The sequence below is a fragment of the Schistocerca nitens genome, chromosome 5, assembly GCF_023898315.1.
Source record: "Schistocerca nitens isolate TAMUIC-IGC-003100 chromosome 5, iqSchNite1.1, whole genome shotgun sequence".
NCBI lineage: Eukaryota > Metazoa > Arthropoda > Insecta > Orthoptera > Acrididae > Schistocerca > Schistocerca nitens.
In genome coordinates, this window is record NC_064618.1 from 296,905,967 (window position 1) to 296,930,676 (window position 24,710).

Consider the following 24,710-nt stretch of genomic DNA (forward strand, 5'->3'; position numbering starts at 1 on the left):
CGAACCGTATGTGCAGTTGACGGACTTTGAGCGAGGGCGTATAGTGGGCATGCGGGAGGCCGGGTGGACGTACCGCCGAATTGGTCAACACGTGGGGCGTGAGGTCTCCACAGTACATCGATGTTTTCGCCAGTGGTCGGCGGAAGGTGCACGTGCCCGTCGACCTGGGACCGGACCGCAGCGACGCACGGATGCACGCCAAGACCGTAGGATCCTACGCAGTGCCGTAGGGGACCGCACCGCCACTTCCCAGCAAATTAGGGACACTGTTGCTCCTGGGGTATCGGCGAGGACCATTCGCAACCGTCTCCATGAAGCTGGGCTACGGTCCCGTACACCGTTAGGCCGTCTTCCGCTCACGCCCCAACATCGTGCAGCCCGCCTCCAGTGGTGTCGCGACAGGCGTGAATGGAGGGACGAATGGAGACGTGTCGTCTTCAGCGATGAGAGTCGCTTCTGCCTTGGTGCCAATGATGGTCGTATGCGTGTTTGGCGCCGTGCAGGTCAGCGCCACAATCAGGACTGCATACGACTGAGGCACACAGGGCCAACACCCGGCATCATGGTGTGGGGAGCGATCTCCTACACTGGCCGTACACCACTGGTGATCGTCGAGGGGACACTGAATAGTGCACGGTACATCCAAACCGTCATCGAACCCATCGTTCTACCATTCCTAGACCGGCAAGGGAACTTGCTGTTCCAACAGGACAATGCACGTCCGCATGTATCCCGTGCCACCCAACGTGCTCTAGAAGATGTAAGTCAACTACCCTGGCCAGCAAGATCTCCGGATCTGTCCCCCATTGAGCATGTTTGGGACTGGATGAAGCGTCGTCTCACGCGGTCTGCACGTCCAGCACGAACGCTGGTCCAACTGAGGCGCCAGGTGGAAATGGCATGGCAAGCCGTTCCACAGGACTACATCCAGCATCTCTACGATCGTCTCCATGGGAGAATAGCAGCCTGCATTGCTGCGAAAGGTGGATATACACTGTACTAGTGCCGACATTGTGCATGCTCTGTTGCCTGTGTCTATGTGCCTGTGGTTCTGTCAGTGTGATCATGTGATGTATCTGACCCCAGGAATGTGTCAATAAAGTTTCCCCTTCCTGGGACAATGAATTCACGGTGTTCTTATTTTAATTTCCAGGAGTGTATCTCAGCGCCATCTAACGGGCCAGCCATAGCGCCATCTGGTTTCCCCCTTCAAGCTAGACAAGTTTCGTTCTTTGTAGTTTTTTCGTTTGACGCTTATTTCGCGAGATATTTGGCCCGGTCACTATCAATGGACCACCCTGTATACTTGGACGGCTCGACTGGTGCCGTCAGAGGATCACTTGGGAGATCGAATGGCGTGCTGTTGTCTTCAGCAATGAATGCAGATGCTGTCTGCACGCAAGTGACGGCCGTTTGCGCGTACGACGTAGACTGGTGAGTGCTGCCTCATACAGAGCATTCGTCCAAGACACGCTGGCCCTACACTGGGCCCTAAGGCCTGGGGTGCGATAAGCTGCAACTATCGTTCATCTTTGGTGTTTGTGGAGGGGACACTAACCAAAGTTCAGTATGTGCAGAACGTTCTTAGACTTACTCTTCTGCCTTCCTTGCAAAAGGAATGTGATGTATTGTTCCAACAGTACAATGCTTGCCCACACTCTGCTAGTGAAACTCAACGTGCTCTGCAAGACATGCAGCAACTTCCTTAGCCTGCACCATCTCCGGAGTTGTCTCCAATCGAGCACATGTAGGATATAATGGGACGCGAAGTGACTTGGGCGACACATCAACCGAAAACTCTTACGGAACTATGCGAACAGGTCGACCAGGCATGGCATAACGTATCCCAGGACAGTGTTCGTCATCTGTACGTTCGACTGGATGCCAGAGCCAGCACGTGCATTGCCGCCCGTAGAGGCTACACCACATACTGATATGGGTGTTTCAGTGTGGGCCGGTACCTGGTACCTCAGAACCGCTTGTGCTATTGATATGTAAATGTACTCAGTTCATGTACTCCATATGCACTGCAGCAGCAGTATCTCTTGAGTGAACTGGAAACCTCAAACAGGGTGTACTACACTACTGGACATTAAAATTGCTACACCAAGAAGAATTGCAGATGATAAACGGATATTCATTGGACAAATATATTATACTAGAACTGACATGTGATTACATTTCCACGCAATTTGGGTGCATAGATCCTGAGAAATCAGTACCCAGAACAACTACCTATGGCCGTAATAACGGCCTTGATACGCCTGGGCATTGAGTCAAACAGAGCTTGCATGGCGTGTACACCTACCGCTGCCCATAAAGCTTCAATACGATACCACAATTCACCAAGAGTACTGACTGGTGTATTGTGACGAGCCAGTTGCTCGGCCACCATTGACCAGACATTTTCAATTGGTGAGAGATCTGGAGAATCTGCTGGCCAGGGCAGCAGTCGAACGTTTTCTATATCCAGAAAGGCCCATACAGGACCTGCGACATGCGGTCGTGCATTATCCTGCTGAAATGTAGGGTTTCGCAGGGATCGAATGATGGGTAGAGCCACGGGTCGTAACACATCTGAAATGTAACGCCCAGTGTTCAAAGTGCCGTCAATGCGAACAAGAGCTGACCGAGACGTGTGACCAATGGCACCCCATACCATCACGCCGGGTGATACGCCAGTATGGCGATGACGAATACACGCTTCCAATGCACGTTCACCACGATGTCGCCAAACACGGATGCGACCATCATGATGCTGTAAACAGAACCTGGATTCATCCGAAAAAATGACGTTTTGCCATTCGTGCACCCAGGTTCGTCGTTGAGTACACCATCGCAGGCGCTCCTGTCTCCGCTGCAGCGTCAAGGGTAACCGCAGCTATGGTCTCCGAGCTGATAGTACATTCTGCTGCTAACGTCGTCGAAATGTTCGTGCAGATGTTTGTTGTCTTACAAACGTCCCCATCTGTTGACTCACGGATCGGGACGTGGCTGCACGATCCTTTACAGCCGTCCGGATAAGATGCCTGTCATCTCGACTGCTAGTGATACGAGGCCGTTGGGATCCAGCACGGTGTTTCGTATTACCCTCCTGAAACCACCGATTCCATATTCTGCTAACAGTCATTGGATCTCGATCAACGCGAGCAGCAGTGTCGCGATACGATAAACCGCATTCGCGATAGGCTACAATCCGACCTTTATCTAAGTCGGAAACGTGAAGGTACGCATTTCTCCTCCTTATACGACAACAACAACGTTTCACCAGGCAACGCCGGTCAACTGCTATTTGTGTATGAGAAATCGGTTGGAAACTTTCCTCATGCCAGCACGTTGTAGGTGTCGCCACCGGCGCCAGCCTTGTGTGAATGCTCTGAAAAGCTAATCATTTGCATATCACAGCATCTTGTTCCTGACGGTTAAATTTCGCGTCTGTAGCACGTCATCTTCGTGGTGTAGCAGTTTTAATGGCCAGTAGTTTATTTTCTTTTCTGGCAGTGTAGATCACCAGAACTGAAAGTACGGCTGGTAATGGGAAGTGGCCTGTGACGTAATGAAGCACCCGTGGTAACTGGCTTTCGGAAGGCACTTTTTACGATGTTTTCGTCGCTAACACCTCTCTCACTATGAAGAGCAATGACTTAGTTTTAGAGTTATAGTCGATTTTCACAATGAAAATTAGCCAATATGCTGAACATCCACTTTTTTTTCACATACAGTCATTTACACTCTAACTATGTTCAGTGTATTTGGGGAGCAAAATAACTGGTGATGGTCGAAGTAGAGAGGATACAAAATGTAGACTGACAATGGCAAAGAAAGCGTTTCTGAAGAAGAGAAATTTGTTAACATCAAGTATAGATTTAAGTGTCAGGAAGTCGTTTCTGAAAGTATTTGTATGGAGTGTACCCATGTATGGAAGTGAAACATGGACGATAAATAGTTTGGACAAGAAGAGAATAGAAGCTTTCGAAATGTGGTGCTACAGAAGAATGCTGAGGATTAGATGGGTACATCACATAACTAGTGAGGAGGTACTGAATAGAATTGGGGAGTAGAGGAGTTTGTGGCACAACTTGACTAGAAGAAGGGATCGGTTGGTAGGACACGTTATGAGGCATCAAGGGATCACCAATTTAGCATTGGAGGGTAGCGTGGAGGGTAAAAATAGTAGAAGGAGGCCAAGAGATGAATACACTAAGCAGATTCAGAAGGATGTAGGTTGCAGAAGGTACTGGGGAGATGAAGAAGCTTGCACAGGATAGAGCAGCATGGAGAGCTGCATCAAACCAGTTTCCGCCCCCCCCCCCCCCCGACCCCTCTCCCCCTGCCTAACACACACCGTATTATTACACATTCAGAAATTCTTCAATGGAGCAGAAACAGTTATCAAGCAGTTACGGGTTCAGTTCATGTATGAGGTAATTTTTTATTTGTTGCATTCTTTACTTCAGTGAGTAAGAAGTGGAAGATTTTCTGTCTGAATACTTAAGACTTTTTGTGCCAGTCTGAGGTTGCGTGAAGCGCAATGTGTGTCGTTTCTCCCCTCTAGTATTGGTCCTCGCAAGACAGTGTACAGCACCAATATGATCCAAAAAGCCGCGCGCGAAACTGGGATTTTTCAGGGGGTCATAACTCGGGTTCTGTTGGCCGCAGAGATAAGGGCTTAAGTGTTTGGATAGTCCTAGTCGTAATAATCATTTGTGTACCTATCGGAACGGCGAGCATACTGTAGCTATAATTCAGTACAGGGTCTAAACTTAAACATTCCGCACTTCTTACAGACTAGTCAAATTGAAAAATCGATTGGTTCTTTTGCATTAGGTGTGGTCTAGGGTAGGCTTTAGGTGACTTACAGAAGCACCATTTGTTCATGGGCTGTTGGTGAGAAACCCCGAAAAATCACGATTTTTGGGTACCAAAAGTACCAGGTCTGGGATGACCACTTGTGTAATTTCTGTTCACGGGAAATCGTCGAAATTTTTATCATATTTTCTTATGATGAATTTCCCGGCGAACTTCGAAATTTTCTTTTTCGATATCATTATCCACTACCAAGATCCAGAGGTTCAGTGCTACTGTAGTCATGTACTTAAAGTCACAAGAAGCAAATCCACCAAAAGTAAACCCAAAATATATTTTACAATGAAATGAATACCACTAGCTGCATGCAGGCGTTGATATAAGTCAACAGGCACAGTTGAAAATGTGTGCCCCGACCGGGACTCGAGCCCTGGCTCTTCTACTTACATGGCAGACACTCTATCCATCTGAGCTACCGACGATTCAGAGGACAGTGTGACTGCAGGGACTTATTTCTGGCACGCCTCCCGTCAGACCCACATTCCCAACTTATTGTCCCGCACTATATATATATATATATATATATATATATATATATATATATATATATATATATATATATATATAAGGCTCACCGGCCATTTGAAAATCTTCTGTGCGGATGCACAAATAGTGCCCGAACTCTTACGGGAATCGGCTAAAGGCCGCGAGTAATGAGTATATTGGGCAGGGGCAATATGAATGTAGTGCGGGACAATAAGTTGGGATTGTGCGTCTCACGGGAGGCGTGCCAGAAGAAAGTCCCTGCAGTCGCACTATCCTCTGTGTCTCAGATGGATAGAACGTCTGCCATGTAAGCAGGAAATCAAATGGTTCAAATGGCTCTGAGCACTATGGGACTTAACATCTGAGGTCATCAGACCCCTAAAACTTAGAACTACTTAAACCTAACTAACCTATGACATCACACACATCCATGCCTGAGGCAGGATTCGAACCTGCGACCGTAGTGGTCGCGCGGTTCCAGACTGAAGCACCTAGAACCGCTCGGCCACACCAGTCGGCTGTAAGCATGAAATCCCGGGTTCGAGTTCCGGTCGGGGCACACGTTTTCAGCTGTCCCTGTTGACTTACATCAACGCCTGTATGCAGCTAGGGGTATTCATTTCATTGTTATCTCATTCTAACCAGCTGCATGGTCACCAATGGTATCTGTTCTTTCGGTCATGTCCGAACATGTCCGAAAGAACATATACCATCTTCATATATACAAAATATATCTGTTTAAAAAGCACATAATATTTCGCTAGACGACTTCTTAAGAGACAGTCTCCACTCCTTCGCAACTAACTACGTAAATGTAGATGAGGTAAATAGTATGGTTTAAATACAGAGAAATAGTATCTGAGGCAGTTGAAATATTTTTACCAAGTAAGTTAATAAAAGATGGTGCTGACCCCCCATGGTACACAAAACAGGTGAGAGAACACTATTGCAACCACGCGGTCCATGTCAGCTTGCAACGGTTCGCGCGGCTCCCCCCGTCCGAGATTCGAATCCTCGCTCGGGCATGGGTGTGTCCTTGGCGTAAGTTAGTTTAAGTTAGATTAAGTAGTTTGTAAGCCTAGGGTCCGATGACGTCAGCAGTTTGGTCTCACAGGAACTTAACACAAATTTCCAATTTCCAACACTATCGCAGAAGCAACGAAAAAAGCATGCCACATTTAAAGAAACAAAACCTCCAAGATTAGCGATGTTGTACTGAAGTTCGAAACTTAGTGCGGACTTCAATGCAAGATGCTTTTAATAGCTTCCACAATGAAACTCCGTCTCAAAGCCCGACAGAAAAACCAAACGCATTCTGGCCGTCTGTACAGTACACCAGCGGTAAGAAACAAACAATGCCTTCACTGCGTGATGCCAATGGTAATATTACCAATGCCAGCGCCACTAAAGCGGAGTTATTGAACATAGTTTTCAGAAATCCTTTCACCAGAGATCCTCAGTATAGCGAAGCCGCTTAAAGCACTTAATAAACACAAGTTTTTCTGGTTCAGACAGCATACCAATAAGGGCCTTTCAGAGTATGCTGATGCAATAGCTCCACAGTTAGCAATCATATACAACCACTCACACGACGAAAGACTCATACCAAAAGACTGGAAAGTTGCACAGGTCAAACCAACACTAAAGAACGCAAATAGGAATAATTCTCTGAATTACAGACCCATATAACTAATTTCGATTTGCAGTATGCCTTTGAAACATATTCATTACCTCAAAGGTAACAGTCTATTGATACACAGTCAGCACGGATTCAGAAAATATCATCCTTGTGAGGCACAATTAGCTCTTTATTCACACGAAATGAGTGCTTTCGAGATGGGATCTCAAATTGATTCCATATTTTTAGATTTCCAGAAGGCTTTTGACACCATTCTTCGTTGGTGAGTTCTAATAAGATTACGTGCCTATGTAGTATCGCTTCAGTTGTTCGACTGGATCCGCAATATCCTCTCAGAAAGGTCACAGTGCGTAGAAATCGACGGAAAATCATTGAGTGAAACAGAAGTGCTATCTGGCGCTCCTCTTAGATTGTTTGCAAGTGATGCTGTCGTTTACCATCTGGTAAAGTCATCAGCACATGAAAACTAATCGCAAAATGATATCTGAAAGGTAAAAAATAAATCACACAAATCTAAACAATGTAAATCCCATTAAATACCTAGGAATTACAAGTAGGAACAATTTAAGTTGGAACTATCATACAGATAACGTTGTGGAGAAGCAAACCAAAGACTACATTTTATTGGCAGAACACTTAGGAGATGTAGACGTCTACTAAAGAGACCTGCGCCGTGATTACCAGATAGGTCTGACGGAGGACATCGAAAAAGTTCAAACAAGAGCAGCTCGTTTTGTGTTATCGCGAAATAGGGCAGAGAGTATCACGGATGTGGTAAGCAAGTTGGGATGGTAATCATTAAAACAATGGTGTTTTTCGCAGCGGGGAGATCTTTTCACGAAATTTCGATCACCAACTTTGAACATGTAAACACAGGAACAAATGATCATGACAAAAAAAGAGAGAAAGCAGAGCTCGTACAGAAAGATTCAAGTGTTAACTCTTCTCATGCGCTGTTAGAGTTTGGAACGGCAGAGTAGTAGTCTGCTACGTACTTAATGTGAACTGTAGAGGAATCATATAGATGTAGATGTAAATGTAGAAAATATGCACGTAATATCCGTTCTGAGGCGTAAACGTAGTTTTGACTTACGAAGTGAACACATGACAAGGGTCTTCGAGTCATCGCAAAGGTTCTGAGGTCTCCGAACTATGTTTTTATCCGCTATTTTTTCGCTAATAAAACTTTAGAATGCGCTGGGTAATTCACGCGTATACAGGCTGTCTTGAACTGGAAATTACTAACTAATTATTCCACCTACTAGCTTAAGCACATTACAAAAATATTATTTCGTCATATGAAATTCTTTGTGGTTGCAAATCAAACAGCGCATTTTTTGCTCTACGATAGCTGTAACCTAAAAATGTTTTGCATTTTTATGTAAAGTAGTGTAAAGTGAATGTGTGTTGGATGGCAAACGATTTTGTTTTAACGTTATTTTATGTATAGTTATTTGTTGTTTATTTGTGTCAAAGTATGTAAATGTGCCGAAGTATAAATAAACTCATCAATAAACACTTCCGGGCTAAGTTGCCGTGGTCAATCTGTAGAACTTCTCCCTGACGTTTCATTCTCAACTACGGAGAACATCTTCGGAGGTGAGTCAACGACTGGCTGCTAGGAGCTGGGGCCGCCGCTTATATGGATATCGTAGATGGCGCCACCGCACGTCACGTGGCGTCGATGTGCAGCTATCTCTGGCTATCGTCTGTTCTCTCGATTGCAGGCAATCGATTGTCACGTGATTGATGCAACGTCGACCGCCGTATCTTATCCAATTTTAATCCTTCTTCTTTGCGATTAAAATTGTATTGATGTTTGTGGATTTCAATTGCCTCTCTATACATACGTGTATAATAATGCGACGTCCTCGCTAGCACGCTTGTTTCACCAAATTTTATTTCGTGATCTCCATCCTTAAAAACATGTTCCGCTACTACCGATTTGTCGATATGTCCCAAGCGACAGTTTCTTTTGTGCTCCGTCAACCGTGTATTGATGCTTCTTTTTGTAGTTCCTATGTAAACCCTGCCACAACTGCACGGAATTTTATATACCCCTGGGGTGGCTAGGGGGTGACGAGCATCTTTTGTTGATCTTAGGCATTCACTAATTTTCTTAGTAGGTCTGAAAATGGTCTCTACGTGAAACTTGGCTAGTACTTTCCCAATGCGATCCATGATATTATGGATGAACGGAAGAAATACTTTTCCAGCTGATGGTTGTTGCTGTCTCCTATTTTTAGGCATTTTTCTATTTGGGTGAAGTGCTCGGTTAATCTCGTTTTTCGTATAACCATTTTTTTGCAAAGGCCATTCGTAAATGATTTACTTCTTAGATTATATGGATTACCAAAGATACATAAGCCTGATGTTCCTTTGAGACCAATAGTCAGCGCAATTGGAGCTCCTACCCAAGAACTAGCCAGACACCTTGCCTCTTTGTTACAACCTTACATAGGCAAAACTGAAAGTCATATTAAAAACTCCCTACACTTCATTGAAAATTGAGGGAAATTACTGTCGGTCCTAATGACATCCTTGTCAGTTTTGATATAGTGTCTTTGTTCACGATGGTTCCAGTTGATGAAGGTCTCTCCCATATAGCCGATATGTTCCCTACTGATGTAGTAGCCTTGTTTCAACACTGTCTATCCTCGACCTATTTTCAGTACAATGGTGAATTTTATGAACAGATCGATGGGGTAGCCATGGGAAGCCCCCTAAGTCCCGCAATTGCGAATTTATTCATGGAATATTTTGAACATCAAGCACTGCAGTCGGCCAAAAAAAGCCCCTCGAAGTGGTATCGGTATATGGATGATACCTTTGTAATATGGAATCATGAGGAAGAAGACTTGAATGATTTCCTGGTACACTTAAATAGCATCAACCTAAAGATTAAATTTACTATGGAGAAGGAGAAGAACGGACAACTTAACTTCTTTGATGTATCAGTTATCAAACGGGCGGATGGGACCTTAGGCCATAAGGTCTACAGGAAAGGTACACATACTGATCGCTACCTCCATAAGAACTCAAACCACCACCCTAGGCAAAAGAGGGGGGTCATAATAACATTAGTGGATAGGGCCAATAATATTTGTGAACCAGGCTACTTACAAGAAGAACTAAATCATTTACGAATGGCCTTTGCAAAAAATGGTTATACGAAAAACGAGATTAACCGAGCACTTCACCCAAACAGAAAAATGCCTAAAAATAGGAGACAGCAACAACCATCAGCTGGAAAAGTATTTCTTCCGTTCATCCAGAATATCACGGATTGCATTGGGAAAGTACTAGCCAAGTTTCACGTAGAGACCATTTTCAGACCTACTAAGAAAATTAGTGAATGCCTAAGATCAACAAAAGATGCTCGTCACCCCTTAGCCACCCCAGGGGTATATAAAATTCCGTGCAGTTGTGGCAGGGTTTACATAGGAACTACAAAAAGAAGCATCAATACACGGTTGACGGAGCACAAAAGAAACTGTCGCTTGGGACATATCGACAAATCGGCAGTAGCGGAACATGTTTTTAAGGATGGAGATCACGAAATAAAATTTGGTGAAACAAGCGTGCTAGCGAGGACGTCGCATTATTATACACGTATGTATAGAGAGGCAATTGAAATCCACAAACATCAATACAATTTTAATCGTAAAGAAGAAGGATTAAAATTGGATAAGATATGGCGGTCGACGTTGCATCAATCACGTGACAATCGATTGCCTGCAATCGAGAGAACAGACGATAGCCAGAGGTAGCTGCACATCGACGCCACGTGACGTGCGGTGGCGCCCTCTACGATATCCGTATAAGCGGCGGCCCCAGCTCCTAGCAGCCAGTCGTTGACTCACCTCCGAAGATGTTCTCCGTAGTTGAGAACGAAACGTCAGGGAGAAGAAGTTCTACAGATCGACCATGGCAACTTAGCCCGGAAGTGTTTATTGATGAGGACGCAGACCGTGAAAGCCTACATGGAATGATATAAATAAACTGTAAAAACTTTACTGATCTACAGAATTCGTTTCATATAAGCAGCATAGCCTGCTGTAACAGGGTAAAGAAGAGAACCAGCTGAAAAATGATCCTGTTGGAGCACAAAAATGGCGAATATGCACATCTCTTTAAAAGACTGAGAGAAGTGGGGAACAAACTACTTCAATTCTCATTCCGCCTCACTTATAAAAATTCTGGCATGCGAAAATATTCGCACCTTTTGTGCTGAAAGAGAGTAGCAGTGAGACCTTGACAGTGGAAGCGAGACGAGATGGTGCTGGTGGCAGAGAAAGAGTGGAGACGTAACGGTGGAAGAGAGAGGTGGATGAAGACAATAGCAATGGAAGAGAAAGAGGGAGGAGGTGTTGATGGTCAGTGAGAGATGGTAGCAGGAAAAGAGAAAAAGGGAGATGGAGATAGTAGCAACTGGAGCAAAAGAGACAGAATACAGTGCAAATGAGTAAGACAGATAAGTGGAGACGATACGCAGGCTGGTAGGGTAGCAGACAAGTGGTAAGTAAGACTGAGAGAAAGGGATGCGGATATTGGGACAGACTGGCGAACTTACATAAGAAGAAATTTGCCCACTGCGTGTCCCCTATATCCACGTGTTAGAGCATCCCCAAGGATATGTGTGGAGAGAAAGCAATGGTGGCTGAAGAGAAAGACAGCAGACTGTAAGCGAGAAAGATAGACACAGTGGATATGAGAGGGAAAAAGATTTGGTCAAATACAATGGTAGTGGGATAGACAGACAGCGAAAGTGGTAGGGTAGCAGACAAGTGATGAGGAAGACTGAGAGAAAGGGATGCGGATATTGTGACAGACAGACAGGAGAAAGAGCCAGTGGGAGAAAAACGAGACAGTGGGACAGAGACATGTATAGACAGTGGCAGTGATGCTGAGTATGAAATCTCTGCTACAAAGAGAGACTGTGCAAAAAGGATTGAGACTGTTCTGTTTAAAAGAGCATGGATACGTTCGATGTTAGTGGGGAAGGCAGAATGAGAATTAAGGCAATTGGTTCCCACTTTTTTTCAGTCTTTTAACGAGAGGAAGTACTTCGACAGGAGCATTTTTCAGCTAGCTGCTTTTATGAATGGTTCTGTTGTTTTCTAGTTGTAATTGACTGTTGACAACAAACTACATATTGGAGTGAATATACTGTGAGGACTACGGCTTCTGCTCTATTCGTTATCTTCCCTGTCAATCGTGTGGTCCCGGGTTTGATTCCCATCCGGGTCGGAGATTTTCTTCGCTCTGGGACTGTTTGCGTCGTCCAAATTATCTGATCTTCGTCACAAAGAAGCGCAGTTCATCGAAGTGGTGTAACATGGAGAGACGGCCCAATACTCACAGGAGGGTTTCTCCCATTCCATAATGCCGTTTTGTACTTTGAGGCTGTTGTCAGAAAATAATTTTGAAAAGATGGCTATGTTTAGAAGCGGTATATAGGATTTAACTTTACTGAGAACGAGTATTTCCGCTGTACTGAAAGAGCAGAAGATAAATAAGAGGGAGTGCAATGGCTTAGGGAACGGTATAGAAAACACAGTGTATGACAGTCCCTATGCTTGAAACTTCCTGGCGGATTAAAACTGTGTGCCAGACCGAGACTCGAACTCGGGACCTTTGCCTTTCGTGGGCAAGTGCTCTACCAACTGAGCTACCCAAGCACGACTCACGCCCCGTCCTCACAGCTTTACTTCTGCCAGTATCTCGTCTCCTACCTTCCAAACTTTGCAGAAGCTCTCCTGCGAACCTTGCAGAACTAGCACTCCTGAAAGAAAGGATATTGCGGAGACATGGCTTAGCCACAGCCTGGGAGATGTTTCCAGTCTCTATGCTTGTCGGCACACAGCCATGATATCTGTTCGTAGGCAGGAGTAATATGGCAGATACAATGTACGTCATAAATGTATCGCAGCAAGCATTCAACACTAGTACCAGCCGGCGTTAGTTCTCATAGGAAAGTCCTTGAAGGATACTACGAAATACTTTTTTTTTTATATTTCTGTAGTGTATGAAGTGACTGTGACACTTTAGAGACTGTAGCTGTGTGTTCAGTCCAGTCTAAGTGATGGCCTAGAAGTATGCCGACGTTCTTTCACAAGGGGATAAAGTTTTCTGTGTACCGTTTGGGACTAAGGGTGGAAGAGGCTCTCTGAATTGAGGGGTAACAAGTCTTATGAACAACTAAGATGTTAGACGCCGACTATGACAAGTAAATCAAAGTTTACGTGGTGGATGGATGTGCACAATTTTGTTGCGATTGGACTAAGGTTTAAATGAAGGTCTTCAGTGTGTATGTGATTTTGTAATGGGATAGAATAGTCGACTTATCATCAAAATATAATGAGAAAACTAATAGCCCCAACACTGCTCCTTATTGGAACTGTGATATTACATTCGTCCCTTGTGACCTTTTTGTTCCGATAAGCCGGCCGCGGTGGTCTAGCGGTTCTGGCGCTGCAGTCCGGAACCGCGGGACTGCTACGGTCGCAGGTTCGAATCCTGCCTCGGGCATGGGTGTGTGTGATGTCCTTAGGTTAGTTAGGTTTAAGTAGTTCTAAGTTCTAGGGGACTTATGACCTAAGATGTTGAGTCCCATAGTGCTCAGAGCCATTTTTTTTGTTCCGATAATTACACACTGTTGACAGGATGTAAGACTTGAGCGGAATCATCGTAGGGCACTTTAAGGAAGATTTTTGCTTGCGAGTTTATCAAGAAGAATCGCAAAGTCGACGGCTTGGAATGTTGAGGTCCAAAAACCACAAAATAGTGGCTTCTTGGTTGTCTATAGCTGTAGGCAGTAGACACATATAATGAATTGGTTACTGTGTTAGATGATTAATGAACAGTTTTACAATAATTTTCAATCTTAGTCTTTAGGAAATTTTGACTCCTTTCTTCTATTAACGTCCTACCAAGAAATTAAAATCATATATACAACATCCCTAATGAGTCCCATTTAGTGAACTATCTCAAATACGTTTATGTTTTACAGATTAAGATGCGGATTCCGTTCATCACCACGAACCTGCAGTACCTCGCTGCATTTTGGGGTGAGTTTGCCACTCTGCTTCTTCTTTCTTTTAAATGGCTTTTCTGAAAGTCGTGAGCGTAAATGCGAGTAAAAGATATAATAAAATAAGTTCAGCGTAAAAAAAAAAAAAGCGGGATATGCCTCCCGAGTCATTGATTCATCGATAAGAGACAATTCGCTACAGTTGATGTATGAAGTGTAGGAAACAATGTCCAGCCACTTCTAGACAATGTAATATATAGAACTGAAGAAGCGTGTAATACGCAACACAAAACGCACAGTAACACAACATCCATCAGACGAAACACGTACGCTTTTATCACGGTGTGTTCACTCTGATCTGCCAGTGAACAGTACAGTACGCAACAAACGCAGAACTACATAATGATGGAGACTGAAGTAATAAGGGCGTTCAAAAAGTTTTGCACAGTCGTCTCTAATTTTTTTAATTTTTTGCAGGAGAAGAATGAAATTTTTTGTGAACATACTTGGAACATTTAGCTATAAGTTGGTGTATAAAAGTAATTTAGTTTATTTACAGGTGAGCCATAATGGACAGTGAAGCACATGGCATGTTGCGACATAGGTCGGTGTTGGAGTTCCTCTTCAAGGCCGGCGATGACTCAGCCACATCGATTCACAGGAAGTTGCTCCTTGTTTATAGGGAGGACACAGTGGATCGCAGCAGTATCCAGCGGTGGTTGCAGAGGTTTAAAGAAGGTGATTTCTCTCTACTGGACAATCCACGATGCGGTAGACCATCGACGGCAGTGAGTGAGGTGAATAGGGAGACCATTGATCAAATCATCCAAAATGACACATTTGTGACGACACGACAGCTTGCTGAAATGACTCGTTGGTCATTGGGTAGTGTGGTATCACTGGTACAGTCACTAGGGTACAGAAAAATCTGTGCACGTTGGGTGCCTAGATTATTGACAAGAGAAATGAAAACGATGAGGAAGAATGTGTGCGACGGTCTCATGAAGACTTTAACTGAAGAGTGGAAACAGTGTGTTGACAGCGTAATTACCCAAGATGAAACATGGTTGTTTTTGTCCGAACCTGAGAGCAAATCCCAATCCATGGAGTGGCGTCATCCGGGTTTCCCTCGGAGAAGAAACCAAGACTTTCACGAGCAGCAGGCCGAAAGGTGATGGGCTCCTTCTTCTGGAATCAGCGTGGTGTTATTTGTATTGAATTTTTGTAACCTGGCTCAACAATTAACCGGGGCCATTACTGTTTGTCATTGGACAAGCGGCGACGTGCCATCAAGACCCACAGACTACAGCTTTAGGATCAGCTCATCAGACTACACCATGACTATGCCAAATACCATACAGCCCTTGTGACGCAGGAGAAAATCATGAAAATGGGTTGGAAAATTGTTCCTCATTCTCCCTACAGTCCAGACTTGGCTCCGTCTGATTTTTACCTCTTTGGTCGTCTGAAGGCCCACCTGAGGGGTAAAACATTTGATAGTGAGAAAGACCTTATTTCCTGTGTCAAGCGATGGTGTAAAAGTTAGTCCTCAGAATTTTACCAAAGTGTATTTACATCATGGAAAGAACGTTGGGCCAGATGCGTTACAACTGATGGAGGCTTCATTGAGTAGGCTCAGTGTATAGCTAAATGTTCCAAGTACGTTCACAAAAAATTTCATTCTCCTCGTGCAAAAAATAAAAAAATTAGAGACGACTGTGCAAAACTTTCTAAACGCCCTTTGTAATAAATAATATTTGTACGAGCGCTGGGATTCGAATCCAGGTCTTCTGCTTACTAGGCAGATGCGCTAACCGCTGTCAAACAATGACACATGGCTGGTAAAAATTTTAGTTCACTATTTCAGCCTATGTCATTATTATGGATAAATGTGAAACTCAGTATGTCTCAGGAACATCAACTGTATATGGTTAAATGCAGAATTGTTCTCTCACAGGTGTTGTTCAAAATGGCGACCACCATGATAACAACAGGTTGTGTATGCGATCGACTGTCTTGCACGCTCAAGAATCCTACGAGCTTGGCGTATTACTATCGTGGAGGCGACAATGCTAATAACCAAGTCCACGTGACTATCGACTGAATTGTCATAATCTAAGCTCATTCACGAGTCTCAAAAGAAGAAAATTCCATTGGAGTCATTTCTGGCCATCGAATTGGCCACGGAAAAGAAACAGTTCAAACAACCATTGTTGTCCAAACGAAATGAGCTCCTGGAGACGATGGGTCGCTTGTACCAAAATACTCGGAAAATATCAATGAACAATCTCCGAAGTTTTGTCAGTGGAGCTCTGTTTCACTCTGTATACACCAGGTGACCCTTCTAGGACTCGCCAGGCGCATTTTCTCTGACCTTTCGGCTGATATTTGCAATTTCGTATTTTGGATTGCCGGCCGAAGTGGCCGTGCGGTTAAAGGCGCTGCAGTCTGGAACCGCAAGACCGCTACGGTCGCAGGTTCGAATCCTGCCTCGGGCATGGATGTTTGTGATGTCCTTAGGTTAGTTAGGTTTAACTAGTTCTAAGTTCTAGGGGACTAATAACCTCAGCAGTTGAGTCCCATAGTGCTCAGAGCCATTTTTTTATTTTGGATTAAGTATCTGGAGTCAGCCCAAACAAACACTGCATATCGCGTCTTCCATGCGATACCCAGTGTCGACGGAAAGCGTCGGTTTATTTCCCATTAGAAATAAAATGATTCTTAACGCGGAATTTTACGCGACTATTCGATAGCACTGCCCCTAACTAGCGTAGTGGGGTCTTTGTTTTATCGGTATGTATTAAGAGGACAGTAACAGAGAAAGAATAACTAGTACTCCACCAGGGACCGAGCTGCGGTGCTGCATGGCAAAAGCACTCTGAACAGGCCAGAGCAGTGTTGTCAATAGTTATCCTTTGTGCTCTAGTGTCCGTGAACAAACACCGATAAAACGAATGTCGCACTAAACTACACTACTGGCCATTAAAATTCCTACACCAAGAAGAAATGCAGATGACAAACTGGTATTGGCTCTGAGCATTATGCGACTTAACTTCTGTGGTCATCAGTCGCCTAGAACTTAGAAATAATTAAACCTAACTAACCCAAGGGCATCACAAATGGGTATTCATTGGACAAATATATTATACTAAAACCGACATGAGATTACATTTTCACGCAATTTGAGCGCTTAGATCCTGAGTACCCAGAACAATCACCTCTGGCCGTAATAACGGCCTTGATACTCCTGGGTATTGAGTCAAACACAGCTTGGATGGTGTGTACAGGTACAGCTGCCCATGCAGCTTCAACACGATACCACAGTTCATCAAGAGTAGTGGTGGTGGTTGTTAGTGTTTAACGTCCCGTCGACAACGAGGTCATTAGAGACGGAGCGCAAGCTCGGTTTATGGAAGGATTGGGAAGGAAATCGGCCGTGCCCTTTCAAAGGAACCATCCCGGCATTTGCCTGAAACGATTTAGGGAAATCACGGGAAACCTAAATCAGGATGGCTGGAGACGGGATTGAACCGTCGTCCTCATCAAGAGTAGTGACTGGCGTATTGTGACGAGCCAGTTGCTCGGCCACCATTGACCAGACGTTTTCAATTGGTGAGAGATCTGGAGAATGTGCTGGCCAGGGCAGCAGTCGAACATTTTCTGTATCCAGAAAGGCCCGTACAGGACCTGCAACATGAGGTCGTGCATTATCCTGCTGAAATGTAGGGTTTCGCAGGGATCGAATGAAGGGTAGAGCGACGGGTTATAACACACCTGAAATGTAACGTACACTGTTCAAAGTGCCGTCAATGCGAACAAGAGCTGACTGAGGTGTGTAACCCCACACCATCACGCCAGGTGATATGACAATATGGCGATGACGAATACACGCTTCCAATGTGCGTTCACCGCGATGTCGCCAAACACGGATGCGACCATCATGATGCTGTAAACAGAACCTGGATTCATCCGAAAAAATGACGTTTTGCCGTTCGTGCACCCAGGTTCGTCGTTGAGTACACCATCGCAGGCGCTCCTGTGTGTGATGCAGCGTCAAAGGTAACCGCAGCCATGGTCTCTGAACCGATAGTCCATGCTCCTGCAAATGTCGTCGAACTGTTCGTGCAGATGGTTGTTGTCTTGCAAACGTCCCCATCTGTTCACTCAGGGATCGAGACGTGGCTGCACGATCCGTTACAGCCATGCAGATAAGATGCCTGTGATCTCAACTGCTAGTGGTACGAGGCCGTTGGGATCCAGCACGGCGTTCCATATTGCCCTCCTGAACCCACCCATTCCATATTCTCCTAACAGTCATTGGATCTCGACCAACGCGAGCAGCAATGTCGCGACACGATAAACCGCAATCGCGATAGGCTACAATCCGACCTTTAACAAAGTCGGAAATGCGATGGTACGCATTTCCCCTCTTTACACAAGGCATCACAACAACGTTTCACCAGGCAACGCCGGTCAACTGCTGTTTGTGTATGAGAAATCGGTTGGAAACTCTCCTCATGTCACCACGTTGTAGGTGTTGCCACCGGCGCCAACCTTGTGTCAATGCTCTGAAAAGCTAATCATTTGCATATCACAGCATCTTATTCCTATCGGTTAAATTTCGCGTCTGTAGCACGTCATCTTCGTGGTGTATCAATTTTAATGGCCAGTAGTGTAATTAGGTACCGCTCTGTCGAATGGCCATATAAATTCCGCTTCAAAATCGTTTTCTTTCCGTCGACACTGGGCGTTGCATAAAAGACGTGATGAGTACTTTTTTTCTGTTTCGCTTGACTAGCCACGCTTTGAAAAAACGAAATTGCAAATATCCGCCGAAACACCAGAGAAAGCGCCTGACGTTTCTGAGAACGGACGCCCTGTATTATTTTACAGGAAATGATAATATGCAGGACTTGTAGACGCAGTACTCGAAAATGTGTCCGCACTTATGCCAGCACTGCCGCAAGAAGCTTTAACCAAAATCCACCACAAATCCCTCGAACATAAACATTGTCCAGTAATTGGAAGAGAAATAGATCACAGTGGTCTACAAAAAGGGTAGCAGAAGTAATGCACAGAACTACTGTTAAGTATACCTGCATACACTATTTTTTGCAGCATCTTACAACATAATTTGAGCGCAAACGTATCTGAAACAGAATGAGCTCTTTGCTACACAGCATGAATTCTGAAAACACCGATCACACGAAGCCCGACTGACACTTTTCTTACATGACGTTCTCAAATCCATGGAAAGTTGGGTAGATGCAGTATTTCTTGATTTAAGAAAAGCGTTTTCCTCAATACCACAATTCGCTTATTATCGAAAATATTATCGTACAGGGTATCAAGAGGACTTTGTGACTGGACTGAGAATTTCTTAGTAGGGAGAAAGTAGAATATTACCCTGGATGGAGAGTGCCCCCTGGGTAGTTTGTCTGGACCCTTGCTGTTCATGTTATATGTTAAATAACAATAAAATTAATAGTAACCTAAGATTTATCGCATATGATATGTATAACGAAATACTGTCTGAAAAACGCTGCATCTTCATAAAAATTCGAAGTGGTGGAAAAATCAGCAACTACGTTTAAATGTTCAGAGATGCAAAATTGTGCAGTTCAAAAACTAAAAACTTAGTATCTTACGAACACAATAGTCAACGAGTCACAGCTGGAACTGGTCAACTCATACGAGTAACTGAGTTTAACATTTTGTAGGGATATGAAATCGAATGGTCGTAAGTAAGGCAGGCGATAGTCTTGGTAGAATGCTAAGCAAATGCAGTCAATCTACGTCGGAGATTGCTTACAAAAGATTCATGCAATAGCCGGCTGCGGTGACCGAGCGGTTCTAGGTGCTTCAGTCTGGAACCGCGCGGCTGCTATGGTCGCAGGTTCCAATCCTGCCTCAGGCATGGATGTGTGTGATGTCCTTAAGTTAGTTTGGTTTAAGTAGTTCTAAGTTCTGGGGGACTGATGACCTCAGGTATTCCCATAGTACTTAGAGCCATTTTTTGATTTGTGCAATACTTCTCAGAATATTGATTAAGTATTTGGGACCCATTCCAATAGAACTAACAGGGGATATTCCATGTATACAGAGAACAGCAGCACAAACAGTTAGACGTTCGACTGAGCAGTGGTAGCACGTTAGAAAAATGCTGTAGAAACTGAACTAAGAGACACTTGATCCTATAAGTTGAATTCTTGGCGGCTCGCGCATGCCCGCCCAGACGCGGGAGATTGCTGCGTTGCCAGTTGCACACGACGCACGCGCCAAGAGAAACAGCGCCATAGTATAGTATAGTTCGCAAGCTTACGTTTAGGGGGGAGCGCGCAGTTTATGAAGTAAAGCCACCACGGCCGCATTAACCCTTTCGCTGCTACAGAGACGTGCTCCCCGCATTCCGCGCTGTGCGCGATTTTGTCACTGCACTGCTCGCCTGTGCTGACACATGGTGTTTCCGACTGCTTTGACACACTTATCATTCGATTCGACAAAATCTATTTGGCCCAAAAATTAGATTTTTACACATCTTCTTGACTGATACCTTCCCCCCACTTCCTATGACTGACTGAAGTGCTTTAAAATAAAGCCAAACGCGCCCGGTGTAAATAAAACTTTTATTACAGTCGCGAAAGACGGAATATTTCTCAATATTACATACGACACCTATGTGGTACTTAAATTAAATGAGATTGTTATACAGTAAATTTTATATGAAATTTAGGTACCTCGTCCACATTTCATTCTCAACATTGTGGCAACTAAAATCGACCACACGGAAAGTATACGCTATGGACTTTTACCTCTGCAAACTCTTCAAAATTTCGTGCAATGGTTTACTACATTTAATGCTGCACAATAACTGGGTTGAACATCGAAACAAAATTAAGTCATTTATGGGGGGAAGGTATCAGTCAAGAAGATGTGTAAAAATCTAATTTTTGGGCCAAATAGATTTTGTGAAATCGAATGATAAGTGTGTCAAAGCAGTGGGAACACCATGTGTCTGCCACAGGCGAGCAGTGCAGTGATGACAAAATCGCGCACAGCGCGGAATGCAGGGAGCACGTGACTGCAGCAGTGAAAGGGTTAATGAAGAGACAAAGCACTAGAAATTTCAAAAAATTGCATTCAAACGAATAAAATTCGTGAAGTAAGACATTTCGATATTGTTTTAAAATAAAAAAAATATTTAACATCACACAAGGTTTGAACTCATTACTTACCACTTCCTAATCAAACGCCTTAACCGTTACGCTAACGCAGCTCGTCCTGCAAGGTCTCTCCATAATGAATCTAACAGGTCACGCAAAATTCTGACGAACGCTGTTGGTATGCCTATGAATTACTCGCATTTCGTCGAAGTACAATAGGAAATAAACAATTACCGCTGTTCTTTATTGCGAAAAAGCGGTTCGTGAAATTGATACAAACACCTTTCCTTGTTATCGCCTGAATTAAGAGTCTTATTGCTTGTTTGGTTTAATTAATTAATAGAAAATGAAGCAATTGGTATAAAGATTGGTTTTTCCAAACTTTCAAAAAACAAAGTCTGCTCTCAAGACATTGCTTTTGTTCTATTACTTTATTTATGACTGAACGTTTCTAAAACTGAAGACACTCGTCCGTGCTCTGCTCTGCAGTCGAGATCTGGCAACGTCGTTCTCTGTTCATTGGCTGACTGTATTTTTTGACGTCAGATGCGCAGAAAGAACCTAAACTCGGCCGCCAACATAAATGACGCGCACTTTAGAAGCAAACTATTGTTGTGGTATCAGACGCCAAATGCGGCGTATTGACACCAAATATAGAGAGGGTGAGTGCCAGGAGGTGCCGTATTAAAACTCGCCGAGAACTTTTCAAGTGATTCATTGTTTCCACTACATTGCTCCGTTCACCTCAGTCTGCGCCATAAGGCCCTGTATTTGTGAGGTAGCACCCCAGCAGCCTGTGCACGCAACACTGTGTCGAGCTGGCCTTGTACAGCAGCTGCAGAGTTCCAGTTACAGTAGGACGGCCGACTCAGCGACCACTGTCCTCATTGTCTCCGCACTGCTCCGCCGGGCGCCGTAGGCCGGCCCCACTGCTGCTTCTTCCTCAGCTGGTGTAGCTAGGAACATGGCGGCAAAGACTGCACACGATCCGGCATCCGAATCTGCGGCCCCTCGTCTCTGAAGTCTCTGGCGTGTGTCGGGAGATGAGACGACTGCCTGTGGTAGCTAGCCGAAGAGTGGCCTGCCCTGGCTGGCTGCGGACCCCGCTTTGGCCTCAGAGAGTCGAACCAACAACCCGCCGTGGACTGGGATGCTGTCGTCCCATCTGCTACTGTGTGTAGCCCAGCGGAGTGACACACCCTGCTCTCCAGGAGAGCTGCCACACTTGAATAACTCTCGTTAGAAAACAACAACTATTTATACTTGGCTGCACACCTCTGTTTCGCTAACGCGTCACTTTGCGTCATGTACGCACCACACTGGTTGCGCCATTGGTCCCCTACCTATAGCTTGCACCATGCAAACTGCTGCGTTTACTGTTTTCAGCGGTTCGACGGCCCTGTGGCCTCCATTCCACTTTGCAGCCTCTCGCTTTGACGTCTTCCATTAGCATGTTGACACCATTTACTCTACACAAAAATTCTTCAGAATTAATGTCATTGACATGTAGTATCTTTCCTGAATGTGAAGTGGCATCTTTGTCTTTAGTGTTCTTACAAGGTGTTTTGCAGAGATCTGTTCTGACAGATACTTGGTTTTGTTATGATATCTCTCAAAGTTCTTTCACAGGGTACCTAGAAATGGATTGTGCGCAAGATAAACAATCTAACGACGATTCCAGTATGCTGTCGATTCTGTCCATATAGTTCACATAAAAATTCACTATGCTAATACTGCTAGTTTATGAAATGAAAATGCCTATCTACTGCTAATAAATATTCTTCACACCCACAGAATAGCCAGCGGACACAGAAATGGAACTGTACATCTCACTTTCCTTAGACACACGTGTGGTCATCAGATCGCCTTACAGACATTTTCCAGCACACACCAACTCGGATTTAGTTTTGACATCAGTTCGTCTCCAGTAACTGTGCATGAAAAAGAAACACAGAATTAGTCGCTTATATTAAACATAAATTCAATACCTGTGAAAGAAAAATTTTCAGACAATTTATTGTAATATGAAGACATGTTCGAAAGAACCATCTTCATATAGTTAAGGCTAACCGGCCATTGACCTTCTTCTTCTGTGCTGAATGCACACGCATTGCCCGAACTCTTACGGGACTCAGTAAGATTGTCTGACGCAAGTAATGAGTGTCATGGGCAGGGGCCCTACGAATGTATTGTGTGGACGTTAAGTTGGGAATGTGGGTCTCATGGTGTGCATGCACGGGATAAATCCCTGCAGTCGCACTCTCCTCTGTGCCCTCGACGGCTTAGATGGCGCACCTCTTCGCTAGCTCCGAGGTAACATGCTTGCCTCTCAAGTGCGCTTTAGTTTGCCTTTCAAGATTCACTGAAAGCCAGACTCTCCATTATTTCGTACTCGCTTCGGCAGTACATATACTAAAATTGAAACGATACAGAGAAGATTAGCATCGCCCCTGCACAAGGATGACACGCAAAAAGCCGGCACGGTAGCTCAGCGTGTTCGGTCAGAGAGGCGGTAATAAAAAACCGAGCAAATTAATCAGTGATAAACTTGAACGTTTATCTTGTGACGTCCGCCCAGACCAAACGCAACGAACAACAACGAACAAAATAAAAAAAAGATGGATAGAGCATCTGCCATGTAAGCAGGAGATCCCGGGTTCGAGTCCCGGTCGGGGCACACATTTTCAACTGTCCCCATTGATGTATATCAACGCCTGTCGACAGCTTAGGGTCTTGATTTAATTATCATTTCAAATTATTGTAAGTTTGTTCACGAATTCAAGTATGCATTTTGTCACTGGTGGCTAAGTTAAAACGTTTTCCTGTTATTTCTTCCTTTATTCACTTTTACGTATTATATTTGGTGTTGTATTTTGTAATGCTGAACAGTGTGTCTTAAAATCCACCCAAGAGGTAAACAGTTTTAGTCCCGCGGTCATCTGAATTCGTGATGAGCCGCCATGCTTGTAGTACTGATTTGTTGCGAGTCCCTTACCTTCTCCCTGACACCATATCCTCGTAGAATTTCTGAAACTGGTCTATAAGATTAAAAATAGCTTGATAAGATAGTAGTTGAAATCCAGTCTTACCATTATTCTGTGGTGAGCACCTATTTATTCTCTAATTCTTGCTTAATATACAGAACAAAAATTCATCTCCATTATTTTGCTGCCATTTTCCCCAGTACGCAGTCCAAGATATTCTTTTCTAATAATGTCTCTGGTTCACAACACTGTGACTTAACAATGTATCTGATTCTTACGTACGTTACAGTACTTAGAAAAGATAACGCACAGTCCATATATGTTATCAGGATTGTTTTTTTTTTTTAAGTAAGTACCGTTTTGCCACACCTCGCCTGAAGCGCTGCAGTCAGCGTTCTGCACATGCGCACTGGGTACCTACATCTGTTGTCTACGCACTGACGCCATTACAGTCTGATTCTTCGTGGTTTACATTGTGTACTCTGATAATCGTGAGTCCCGCCGACTGTGAAGTACGGGCTGTTATAAGATTTCTTAGT

The 24,710-nt window shown here is 44.3% G+C and overlaps 1 non-coding gene across 1 annotated transcript; it reads left to right on the top strand.

Moving 5' to 3' along the window:
* Positions 1-23,575: 23,575 nt before the first annotated feature.
* LOC126261383 (U6 spliceosomal RNA) lies at positions 23,576-23,684 on the top strand. Its single transcript, XR_007546693.1, has one exon. It is a non-coding gene; the product is annotated as a U6 spliceosomal RNA (small nuclear RNA).
* The last annotated feature ends 1,026 nt before the right edge of the window (positions 23,685-24,710 follow it).